The sequence below is a fragment of the Plutella xylostella genome, chromosome 25 (genome assembly GCF_932276165.1).
Source record: "Plutella xylostella chromosome 25, ilPluXylo3.1, whole genome shotgun sequence".
Classification (NCBI taxonomy): Eukaryota; Metazoa; Arthropoda; class Insecta; order Lepidoptera; family Plutellidae; genus Plutella; species Plutella xylostella.
In genome coordinates this window covers 7,731,618-7,744,212 of record NC_064005.1, presented here as the reverse complement: position 1 = coordinate 7,744,212, position 12,595 = coordinate 7,731,618, and the positions used below count along the sequence as shown (strand labels likewise).

Here is a 12,595-nt window from a genome sequence, read left to right as displayed (position 1 = left end):
GCAACAAATTTTAATATGGCCGAAGAAATTGTACCTAATGCAATGAATCTCTCGGAGCACGCTGTTAAATGTGTTACATGTCTATAAGTTCATTGAAGTATTCTCTATCATGCAGTGCTAACAGAATTGGGGTGGATTGGCTTATTCTTCATAATTATGAGACAATAGTCGCCCATATAGGAATTTCCATTATTATGTTATGTTAATCAAGTTAAAACTTGATAAGAACTAAATCTACCACTCATCGAGTGTATGTAATAGATAGACGATGGTATATAGATCGTAGCAATAACTATTTTATGTACGTATGTGGTCAAGGGACTTCAAAATAATGAATTAAGTGTAAGCAGCTAAAAAATGCTTTTGGCTCGGGAAGAAAGTGAAGGAACTTTTCACCATAATAATTATCTGAACCGTAGCCTAGTTGGATGTAGCTCCATATCAACCTAGAGGTTCGAGGATCGATTCCAGCTGAAGATCTTTTTTCTTTTTGTATTTTATTTTAATGGAGGTTACTTTCAACTTACAGTGAATGTGACCAGTTTATTTTTTGTAGATTTATTTTGGTTTCTTAATATGTAAATAAAAGATGCCAAGACAAATTTATTTTATTTTATACAAATACACATTAGAAACTACATCAACACAATCATGTTAAATTATTTTATATTGTTTATTATTGTTATAAGTAGGTATGATTAAGATCACAATGGTATTTCTAAATTTATTATTTTTTTTCTTACAAAATTCTTAGCCTATATTCTGATTCAAGAATTCTGTATAGTGTGCTTATTTATAATAATCATTATTTATTTATTTTTCATTAACTAAGGTACAGTAAGAACTTTTACTCTGGTGTGACAAATAACATCGATAGCTTTACTTATATCATAGCTCTTTTAAGTAAGAGCTCATTATATTATAATATATTGTGGTATTATAGTGCATGCATGACTGTGTACTGTGTTATCTAGGGTGAACGTAATTCAATTCTAATGGCCATTTAGGTATTATATTTTCAGTGATGCACACTTTCATGACGAGATGCAGGACGCGGAGATGACGTGGCTCGGACCACGTGAAGCTCGCTGCCGTCGACAGACTGAGATGGAGAACCGTTGTGTCTGCCCTTTCCCCCACGGGGGGTCATAGGACGCCAAGAAGAAGAAGACGCGCACTATCAAAGATTTTGACAGGAACTCCTGTCGTCACATTTGCTGGGTACTTCGACATGTCGATGTTGCATCGTCATCTTCACCCAGGTGATCTGTTGGCAAGAAACGATACATTAATAAAAAGGCGTGCCAAATAAATAACATTTCTGTGTGAAATAAAAACTATAAAAGTTTCAGTTTTCTCGCATACAAAGTGGCGCCTCTAGCGGAAACTATCATGAAACTTTTGACAGATAATATAGTATATAATATAGTAATACATTGCTGCACCTCATGTCTGCACGTATGGTGAAAAGATTAGAATCAATACTCAATACCTTACCTGCATTATGGTGTTGTCGTCCTAAGGTACCCCAGTGGTACAGAGGGCCTTCGCGAGAGTCCTCAACAACCGCTCTGGCCTCCGTCCAGCTCAGGCCTTGCGCTCGCAGCTCGCCGTCCACTGTGCGCCGCCATGTGTGCACAGGGCGACCGCGTCTCCGATGGCCTCCTAGCGGTTTCCACTCGAAAGCGATGCTTGCCATGTTATCGGCTCCCCTTCTTATAGTGTGACCGATCCATCTCCATTATCGCAATGCGATTTCTTGCTCTATGGGCGACTGTTTACTGGATATAGCGCCGGCACCAATAAACATCTGAAATTTAATTTTAAAATGTGATAAATTTAGGATAGATATATATATAATTTAATATGGGTCCGGATAAATTTATTCACTATACTGGCTTTGGTCTAAATTTCCCACAATGCTGGATGTTGATACTTGGTATACAATAAGAGTAATACCCCAGGAGTCTCTATTCCAAATTTCAGGTTTAGGAGACAAATAGTTTCCGAGATATTCATGTTTAAAATCGAGGTCGAATTGTATGGGAAATGACAGATGAGGTTATAAATGCAACTTTTTTTTGTTTTTTTTTTAAATAGGCAATAGCTTTTTTCTACACAGCCAGGTGACCATATTAATATTTACAAATACAAATGCAGTCAAACCCTTGGGATCAAAACCTAAAGATAAGTGCGACGACGAGCAAAGCGAGGAGGAGCGTGTTAGGTGCACATGTTCATCGAAACCAAAGCGTAGCGCAGGGAAGCGGAGCGGAGCGCGAGCGTTTACGACACAGTTCCTGATGTTCCTATATGACATATTTATGTGTCAGTTCACCGAGAATGTATGGCACATCACATTATATAGTCAATATCTCAAAAACTACTTGTCTCCTAGATGTGGGGGTTGGAGGGGGAGGTTCCCCTCCCCTCCCCCCTTCCCCCCACACACCCCGTAACCCTTATTTCGAATGACGCTAATGGAAATTTTTACCCTTTATTGTTTTAAAATAATGTATTTCTACACTTACCTTCTCATTATAGAGGCATGGCCCGGGGGCAGCGGTGGCATTTGGTTCAAGTGTGTCATATATATGTCGCAGGCATCTGGTTGAATCTCCTGTTTGATTGAACCGCTAGCCCGTTCATTGGATGACGCTACTCAGTTGTATGACTAGGCCGAACGTTGATTGTACAAGCGTCACAAAACGTCCAACTACACTCGCGAGCAACCAAATCGACTCAAGCCTTGACGGCGCAAACATACATTAATACAAGTAAAATTATGAATAGAAATAATAAAAATGATATGTCATTTAAAAGCTTAAGATGTCAGCTTTAATTTGATATCATTATTATTGAAATCCATTCATCATTTTTGAAATAAATGATGTCTGAACGCAATTGTAGGAAAAACGGGAATTTAGGAAAAAAGGGTATGGGTATCGTATTATACAAATTAAACAAAAAATGTTAAGATAAAAATTTATTTATTTAAATCAATACTTTGTATTGCCCCCTCTTGCCCTAATTACAGCCTGCAGCCTGTTTCTCATAGACCTTATCAACTTTTTGACAGTTTCCTGAGGAATGCCGTCCCACTCCTCTAATAAAGCTGTCTTCAGCTCGTCCACGCTTGCAGGGACTGGATTCCTGGCCCGAACTCTTCTTTTGAGCTCGTCCCATAAGTGTTCGATGGGATTCAGGTCAGGACTGAGCGCAGGCCAGTCCATCGTGCGCAATTCCTTCTCTCTCAGAAACTGCCGACTGACTCGTGCCGTGTGGCAGCGGGCATTGTCGTGCATTAGCACGAAGTCTTCACCGACAAATTCTGCATAGGGCACAACATGACCGAGTAGAATGTCGGTGATGTACCGATCAGCTGTTAACCCGCCTCCTCGGCCGCCTCCAGGCACGAAAACAAGTGCGGTTTTTCCCTCTAGAGAAATACCAGCCCACATCATGCAGGAACCGCCGCCATATGCTACTGTTTCAGCGAAACAACATTGGGCAAATCGTTCCCCCGGACGCCGGTAGACCCGGCCTCTCCTGTCACTGCCATGCAGACACACTCTGCACTCATCAGTAAACAGGACCGACCGCCATTGCGCAATGCTCCAATCGAGATGCTCTCGAGCAAACTGAAGACGCGCTTGTCGGTGGCCTGCAGTCAATTTGGGGCCTGATGCAGGTCTTTTTGGTGTCAAGTTGGCTTCCTTCAAGCGTCTTCTCACTGTCCACTCGCTGACAGCCACTTGTCGTACACGTCTCAGTTCTTGCTGCACATCAACGCCCGTAAGGTGTCGATTGCGCAGCGAGGTTGAGACAATGAAGCGGTCGTCTCTCTCTGAAGTGCAGCGGTGGCGGCCCGTTCTTGGTCTTCGATTGAAGGCACCAGTCTCTTGGAACCGTCTGTATACTCGGGATACAGCAGACTGGCTCAAGTGGAGCTGGGCAGCGACTGCTCGCTGACTTAACCCTTGTTGCAGCAAGGCAACAACTTGAGCAGCTTCTTCTGGTGTGGTATCCATGGGTTTGCGAAAACAAGGAATACAATGCAACGAGATGTGTACCGGTCAACTTGCAACAAGTGACTGATAAGGTACACCGGATGTGGAAAGGTTTTATAGCGGGATCAGGTAGCGCAAGGCGTGGATTCCTAATGAGGTAATTAACACTGACGGGCAATTAAAATGCGTCATTAAATCTGCGCTTAGTTTTTTTTTATGGTATTGATCTTAATTGAAAGCCTAATTCTTCAGCTTTCGAATGACATATCACTTTTATATTTACCATTTATCGTTTTAGGAAAATCAATGTATATGTGCGCCGTGAAGGCTTGAGTCGATTTGGTTGCTCGCGAGTGTAGTTAGCGGACTTAAAATCAGTCAGGTGGTGAATAAAACAAATATGGCGTCTAACAGCGAACAGCTGACACAAAAAGCACTTGTATTGTTATTTTGTGCAAATAAATTAGCTGTAAAGTGCGTTAATTATGTTGAAATAGTGTGACAACATGGATTTACCTATCCTTACACTGCCGGCGGATAGTTTCAAAGAAAAAAATGTGCTGAAACTGGATAATTATGAACAACAATATCAAGGTACGTTTATTGTTTTTGTTTAGTTAATTTGTGAGATGAGAGCTTTTTAACATAGTCTTTTTGTTGACTCTTGTCTGGTCATGTTCACCCTAACCAGACATTACAAAGTTGCTATACTATATCCCATTTAACGACTTCGCTGAATAACGTTCAGTCAAGACGTTGGACGTTACAGTCAACCACTTGACGAGTTGTTCTTTAGTCATACAACTGAATAGCGTCATCCAATGAACGGGCTAGCGGTTCAATCAAACAGGAGATTAAACCAGATGCCTGCGACATATATAAACTCACCATGTAAATGCAGACGTGCGGTCATCGCAAGGTTAGGAAAACACAAGACATATTTCAAGGTTATCTCATATTTACAACAATCGAATACAATACTCACATCACCCGAATACAATACTGGCATGGCACTTTGGTTTGCTGCCATAATCTCCTTGATGCTCGTTGGATGAGATTATTTTCAATCATATTTACCTACATCTGTTGTCATTTGGGCGCTTGCGCCGCTATCCAAGTCTTGTTAACTGTAATAACTGTAATTCCCACTCCAGAAAACAACGGAAAAGCCATTGTTTTTCTTCACTTGCTGCTGATTGATCTGTTTATTTGGATAACTTTTTGTTTACATTGAGATTTGAAATGCCCAAACTGTTTAATAAAGATTTTTCTTCGTTCCTGCCTGTCAATTCGCAAGACAATTCGCGCGGATTCATGATGATTTTTACAGTGTTGCCAGTCCCATTGAACCATTTCGGACGGTATTTTACCTAAAAACGGACGGTTTCTTATAAAAAGGGACGGTTTAAAAAAATGTTACGATCTGTATGTGTATCAAATTAATAAGGCTGTTTTATCTTATAAGGCCGATAATAAAGAGTTATGAGCTGTTGATTTTTTGGTGATAGATAGGTATAGTTATAACTGTGTGATATATATGTCGCAGGCATCTGGTTTAATCTCCTGTTTGATTGAACCGCTAGCCCGTTCATTGGATGACGCTACTCAGTTGAATGACTAAAGAACAACTCGTCAAGTGGTTGACTGTAACATCCAACGTCTTGACTGAACGTTATTCAGCGAAGTCGTTAAATGGGATATAGTATAGCAACTTTGTAATGTCTGGTTAGGATGAACATGACCAGACAAGAGTCAACAAAAAGACTATTTTACAAAGCTCTCATCTCACAAATTAACTAAACAATAACAATAACCGTACCTTGATGTTGTTGTTCATAATTATCCATTTTCAGCACATTTTTTCCTTGAAACTATCCGCCGACGGTGTAATAATAGGTAAATCCATGTTGTCACACAATTTTAACATAAATAACGCACTTTAAAGCTAATTTATTTGCAAAAAATAACAATACAAGTGCTTTTTGTGTCAGCTGTTCGCTGTTAGACGCCATATTTGTTTTATTCACCACCTGACTGATTTTAAGTCCGCTAACTAGTTGGACGTTTTGTGACGCTTGTACATTCAACGTTCGGCCTAGTCATACAACTGAATAGCGTCATCCAATGAACGGGCTAGCGGTTCAATCAAACAGGAGATTAAACCAGATGCCTGCGACATATATATCGCGGGCTTCATGCCAGAGGGGCGTAAGCGCAAAAAATCGATTTTGCGTTTTTAATGCCAATCGATTCCTATACTAGTAATACACGTTCTGTAATTTTTTTGAAATTTTCAGTAAACTAGATTTTGAGATATTAATAAATAACATAAAGGCGTATACGATGTATCAATAATTTTATGTCGTGTCAAAAAGGCGTATAGACGGCGTATAAACATCAGTAGGACGCATTTAAATAATTTCGCCATGTCAGAGAGGCGTATAGACGGCGTATAAGCATCAGTGGGGCGCATTCAACTAATTATCGCCATGTCAGATAGACGTATGTGCATATTGTTAACAAAATAAAATGACAATATGCTTTCACTGTTGATATTGATGCCTAGTCCTTTCCAGTCCAGAGTTTTAATACATCTTCTAATGTATCACGGAACAGTATCGGAGAAATTACGTCCTCTTCCCCTTTGCCTATGGATAGATCTTGTGGCTGGATCTATGCTTGGACAGTAATCGTTTCAGTGTCATTAGGCACTTCAGCGCCTCGATGTGTCAATCTATTGGACATATCGCTCCGTGGGCCCGGACCACTTGCCGCCGTACCTGGTGCGAGATTCCAGGGAGGTGTTGGTGGGGCCTCTCACGTATGTATATAACTTGTGTCTGGAGAACTCAACGTTTCCCGTGAGATGGAAAACATCTCGCGTGATTCCTGTACCCAAGGGAGGCGGCGGATCTAGCGTAGCGGACTACAGACCGGTTGCAGTGTCATGTACCTACGCAAAAGTCTTTGAGTCGGCCCTGTTCAGCATTGTGTACGATGAGGTCCGGCCGCACCTAGCGGACGCCCAGCACGGGTTCAGACCGGGTCGCAGCACCACCAGTAACCTTTTGAACTTTATGTCATACCTAGTACCGCACGTTGACGCAGGTATACAGGTGGATGCAGCGTACTTCGACTTCAGGAAGGCGTTCGACACCGTGGACAACGACGTGCTGCTCGTGAAGCTGGCCGCGGCGGGGTGCACACAGAAGACGCTTAAGTTTTTTGCTAGTTATATGAAGGACCGGAAACAATACGTCCAATGCGGAAATAGCGTATCCGATGTGTACCATACATATTCTGGAGTGAGTCAGGGGAGTAATCTTGGGCCTCTTGAGTTTATTCTACTTATTAACGACCTTCCAAACGTGGTAGGCAAGGCTCAGTGTCTCTTGTTTGCGGATGACCTGAAACTTTTTACAAAAGTCACAGGCGAGGAAGATCATGACCATCTACAGCGCGATATAGACAGTGTAGTGGAGTGGGGTCGACAGAACAAGCTCTACTTCAACGTCTCCAAGTGCAACGTGATATCATACAGCCGGAGCCGCTCCCCCCGCGCGCGCCAGTACCTGGTGGATGGAGGCGCCGTGCAGCGCGCGACGGAGGTGCGCGACCTGGGCGTGCACATGTCTGCAGACCTCACATTCACTCAACATATTGTCAAGGTCTGTAAGAAGGCGTTCCAGACGTTGGGGTTCGTTCTGAGGACAACCAACAATTTTACAAGTACTGCAGCTGCTAGAACACTGTACAATGCGTTGGTCCGCAGCAAACTAGAGTGTAATGCAGTGGTCTGGGCACCCCATGAAGCAAAATATAATCTCATGCTAGAGAAAATCCAAAATAAATTTACTAGATTTCTCTACATGAAACTCCATGGGGTGTATCCTAAGTACTAGTACCCGTTGATGTACCCCACTTTGTTTGTCCTGGGTATGGTGGGGTATAACCAGTTAAGAGTTAGGCGGGAACTAGCTCTGGTATCCTACTTGTTTCGAGTGTGGCGAGGTAAGGCTGATAACATGGTATTGCTCATGAGGTTTCAACTGCGGGTGCCCAATGACTCACTCCGGAAGCGCGAGGGCCGACTGTTCCTCGTTGACAGCGGAAGGACTAATCTCCAACAGCAGGCTCCATTGACGCGAGCGATGGGGTTGCTCAATAGGATCCACGATCACGTAGACCTCTTCCACTGCTCGCTGAGTGAATTCACACGAACTGCATTATATGTAATTTGTTATTTATAATTTATAGTCTGTTTTGTTTTAATTGTTATTAGGATATGTTCTAAGTTGTAACTTAAATTTTAATATTATTTATCTACACTACTGTATTGGTTTAGCTGTAAGAGTAGCGTAGTTATGGTTTAAATAAATAAATAAAAAAAAAATATCTGCAAGGATGCCAGAAAAGCCCAGATCTCGACGGAGTCAAAATTTTCGTAGTCTACGAAAGCTAGACACAGAGGCCGATTATATTCTTCCTTCTTCTGTATAATCTGCCGAACTGTGTGTATGTGGTCTACGGTGCTATAACGCCCACGAAATTCGGCATGCTCCAGCGGCTGAAATTCATCAAATCAAGTCTCGTGATGACTGTTATAAATGTACATAAACATTTTATTCACGTGGTCAAGAGTGTGATCAGTCTATAGGTTTTTAAGAGCAATTTGTCTCCTTTCTTGAAAAACAATAGACCTACACATCTGGGGTTCTGGCTGTTGCGCATGTGAAGCGTACAATCGGGCATAGAAGTCCTTGATCGCTGCGAGTATCTCTAGAACAACTGAGTTACGAGACTTGGTTTTTTTGACAAGTATTGTTTTTGATGGGATTACTTATATGCGGTCAGATTTTCACGTCAGACCTTATGGTTCGAAACACATTCAGTTAAGTTCATACAACCCCGAATTAAAAAGAGACGACACTAGTTTTCTCACTGAGTATGAGCGAGACAAGGCATAATGCCATCAAAAATGAAAAAAATATAATTATTAACAAACAAAAACCCGACTGCACGCTAAAAAGTTGAAAACAAGCCCCAATGTTAATGGAAATTATCGTAGGCGGGGACCAGCAGAGGGTTCACCATTTAGCTGAATGTTACCTAGAAAGGTGTGTGGCCTTGTGTGGCGGTCAAGTTGGTCCCCGCCTGCGATACTTTCCATTAACATTGGGGCTTGTTTTCATATTTTTAGCATGCAGTTGGATTTTTTGTTTGTTTATAAAAAAAAATATTTGTAATTTTTTTGTTGTTTTTATTTTATGAAATTTTATGTCAGTAGTCGGGTACTACTTTATGAACATATTTTTATTATTTAAAAAATTTTGGTTTTGTGTATTAAATACCTACAATATGCATATTTTTGTTATGTGCTAATTAAGCTGTGTCATTTGATATCCCACACGGCATAATTGGAAAAATATTATTTTTTTGATCATCACGTGCGCTATATACATTTTAATGTGATGTAACATAGCCTATAACCATTGCGCTATCAATGCGCTTCTAACGATACCTCCTACATCGAAATCTATCAAGCCGTAGAAACAGACAAACATCCATACATACAATCGAGAAACATTACCCTCCTCCTTCGGCAGTCGGGTAAAAAGCCTCGCAAGCATACAGTATTGTGCAAATTAATGTGAACACGAGTGAATATTTGAAAAAAATACATTTATTAGTTCTAAAATTAAAAAAACAGAGATATATTTATACCATTTTAGTTATTTTAATAGGAAATGTGTCCTTCTTGGCTTTTATAACTGCTTCAACACGTTTTGGCATAGAATCGACATGATTTTAACAGTTTTCTGATATTTACTGGTCTAAAAAACTTGTATGGATTACAGCCTCAATTATTTTAGTTTTTCTTGTGCAATCCGTTTTACGAAGTCTAACTTTCACGATGGCCCACTTATTTTCAATGGGATTAAGTGCCGGTGAGTTCTCTGGCTATCCAAAGGCATGATATCTTGTTGTCCTTGAAATATTTAAGCATAATCTTGGACACGTGGCATGGTGCCGAATTTTGTTGAAAAACTTATTGACCGTTATCATCAAATTTTCTTAGTTCAACTTCTAATCTCCGTTCTAGCAAGCCACTGTATTTTAGCGAGTCCATCATCCCTTCGATGGGCACAAGTCATCCGGTACCTATATAAGAAATACAGCCCCAAACTAAGAAAAGTTGATGCTAACGGTCAATAAGTTTTTCAACAAAATTCGCCTCCATGCCACGTGTCCAAGATTATGCTTAAATATTTCAAGAACAACAAGATATCATGCCTTTGGATGGCCAGATAACTCATCAGCACTTAATCCCATTGAAAATAAGTGGGCCATCGTGAAAGTTAGACTTCGTAAAACGGATTGCACAAGAAAAACTAAAATAATGGTGGCTGTAATCCATACAAGTTTTTTAGACCAGTAAATATCAGAAAACTGTTAAAATCATGTCGATTCTATGGCAAAACGTGTTGAAGCAGTTATAAAAGCCAAGGACACATTTTTTATTAAAATAACTAAAATTGTATAAATATATCTCTGTTTTTTAAATTTTAGAACTAATAATGTGTATTTTTTTCAAATATTCACTCGTGTTCACATTAATTTGCACAATACTGAAATTTTTTTTGTGAGTTATACCAAGTCGGTTTATTTTATCATTTTCTACTAACGGGTTCTCCCATTTTAAGTTATAACGTAATTCCTTAATTCAACATAAATAAGCTTGTAGTGACCATATTCATAGGTACATATAAAAAATCTTGTAATAAAAATTTTCTTCCTTCAAAAAAGGCGGCAAAGGTTTTCTATCTTTAAGGTTCGTCTGTCTGGCTGGCCTCAGAGTCAGGTTCTGCTGTAGCTGAAGCTTCTTGCAGTTGGTAATCGAGCATAGTGCGTACCACGCCGGAGCAGCGTAGGTAATACGGAAACGCATGTATGTTTTAAAGATCCTTAGCTTCTTGCGCAGGGGGAGTCGGAAAGCCAACATGGGACAGAGCATAGCCCGTGCGGCCTTCGCCTAGTAGACTGAGTTGACCGCTTGCACACTCATGGTGAGCGTGCGCTCGATTTTCACCCCCAGGGGCCCCAGGTACTTGACTGAGACGAAATGACTTCGGAGTTGCAGCTTCTTAGCCGGCGGCGTGCAGGCGGCGGACAACATCGCGGTGCCCACGTTGACCACCACTTTTCCAGCCATTCCGGCAGGTGATCCAGTTTTGATACGGCCAGGTTTTCCTTCTGAGATGAGACAAACTACACGCTTTCGTCGGCAAGGAGTGCCAACTCCATTTCGTCTCCACGTATTCACCTCACCATCAGTAATTTTACCGGCCATTGTTAGGATGTCGTCCGTTTAGGCCACGTAGAGTCAGGCAGCTGCTCTGAGGAAGTCCAGCACAGATCTTGCGCAGGGTGGAATCGGTGTCCTCGACTAAAACGTAGAACCACCGTTCGGCCAGGAATGAAGCCGCTGTCTGCACAATTACCAGCAACGTGCTTGTATAAGACAGTTTGTACAGCAGTCCCGCATGCCACACACGATCGAACGGTCGCAGAACTCGCAGACGATGACGGTCCTTGTTGCGTTCAAAGCCTAAACTCAGAACTAAGTTCAAACTTATTAATGCTGGTTTTGATGCCATCTATCACCCGTTTTCTTTTGCAACACGACTTACAGGGCCACCACGTGTTTGGTCGTTTTATTCGTTATACATACCTGTTTTATAATTACTATTGTTTTAATAAAACATTCACAAAATTAATCATTTCAGAACCAAAGAGTCATATATTACACACATTTGGGTCCTTTGTTTTATACACATATTCGGGTCCTTTGTTTCTTTTTCTTGAATATAATTAATAATTTCAGAGCCATGGAGTCATATATTACACACAATTTGTTCATTTGTTTCATTTTCTTGAGTATAATTTTATTTTAATTCGAACCAAATAGTCATAAATAGAGGTATACCGTGGTTATTTTATATTTTTAGAGACATTGGATCTTATGTAGACAATAGTAGACATACACAAGCCAAAATTCAACTTAAATACTATTTTCCCCGAACCATACAGTCCGTTGTTATAACAGGTAGGTATAGGCATTTTTTTAAAGTGATATTTTATTTTCTTGACCAAAAGGTCCGATGTTAACAAAAGCCTTGCCTTTTAGTCTAAAATCTATACAGCCGTAAGGTCTTTTATTGACGTGAGCCTCTAAGTTACTATTTATAGTCGAAAAATGGGGCTGATCTCCATACTCAAAGATACAAAACTTGATTTTGTCGCTAATATTGCATAAATATTGTCTTCAAATGAAACGATTTTGTATTTTCATTAACTAGCCGAGCGAAATAATGTAGGTATTTCGACCCCAAAACCAACATCTGTGTTTGTTATATACGGTAGTAAAAGTTTATTTTCGCTCTACTGAAAAGTTGCAAAAATGGATATCGGCCCTCTTGGTTCTGATGTCGAGAATTTGTAGTTTCTTCCATAAATCCTTCATACTCGTAGCACTTTTGATGTGGACATACAATGACGGGTCGATCGTTAAAATTAACTTGGGG

The 12,595-nt window shown here is 40.5% G+C and overlaps 1 long non-coding RNA gene across 1 annotated transcript; it reads right to left on the bottom strand.

The window, feature by feature from the left end:
• Positions 1-592: 592 nt before the first annotated feature.
• Positions 593-1,564, bottom strand: LOC125490587. The gene is made up of 2 exons (XR_007267782.1): positions 1,498-1,564; positions 593-1,267 (listed from the first exon to the last, which is right to left on the bottom strand). It is a non-coding gene; the product is annotated as an uncharacterized LOC125490587 (long non-coding RNA).
• Between the last annotated feature and the right edge of the window lie 11,031 nt (positions 1,565-12,595).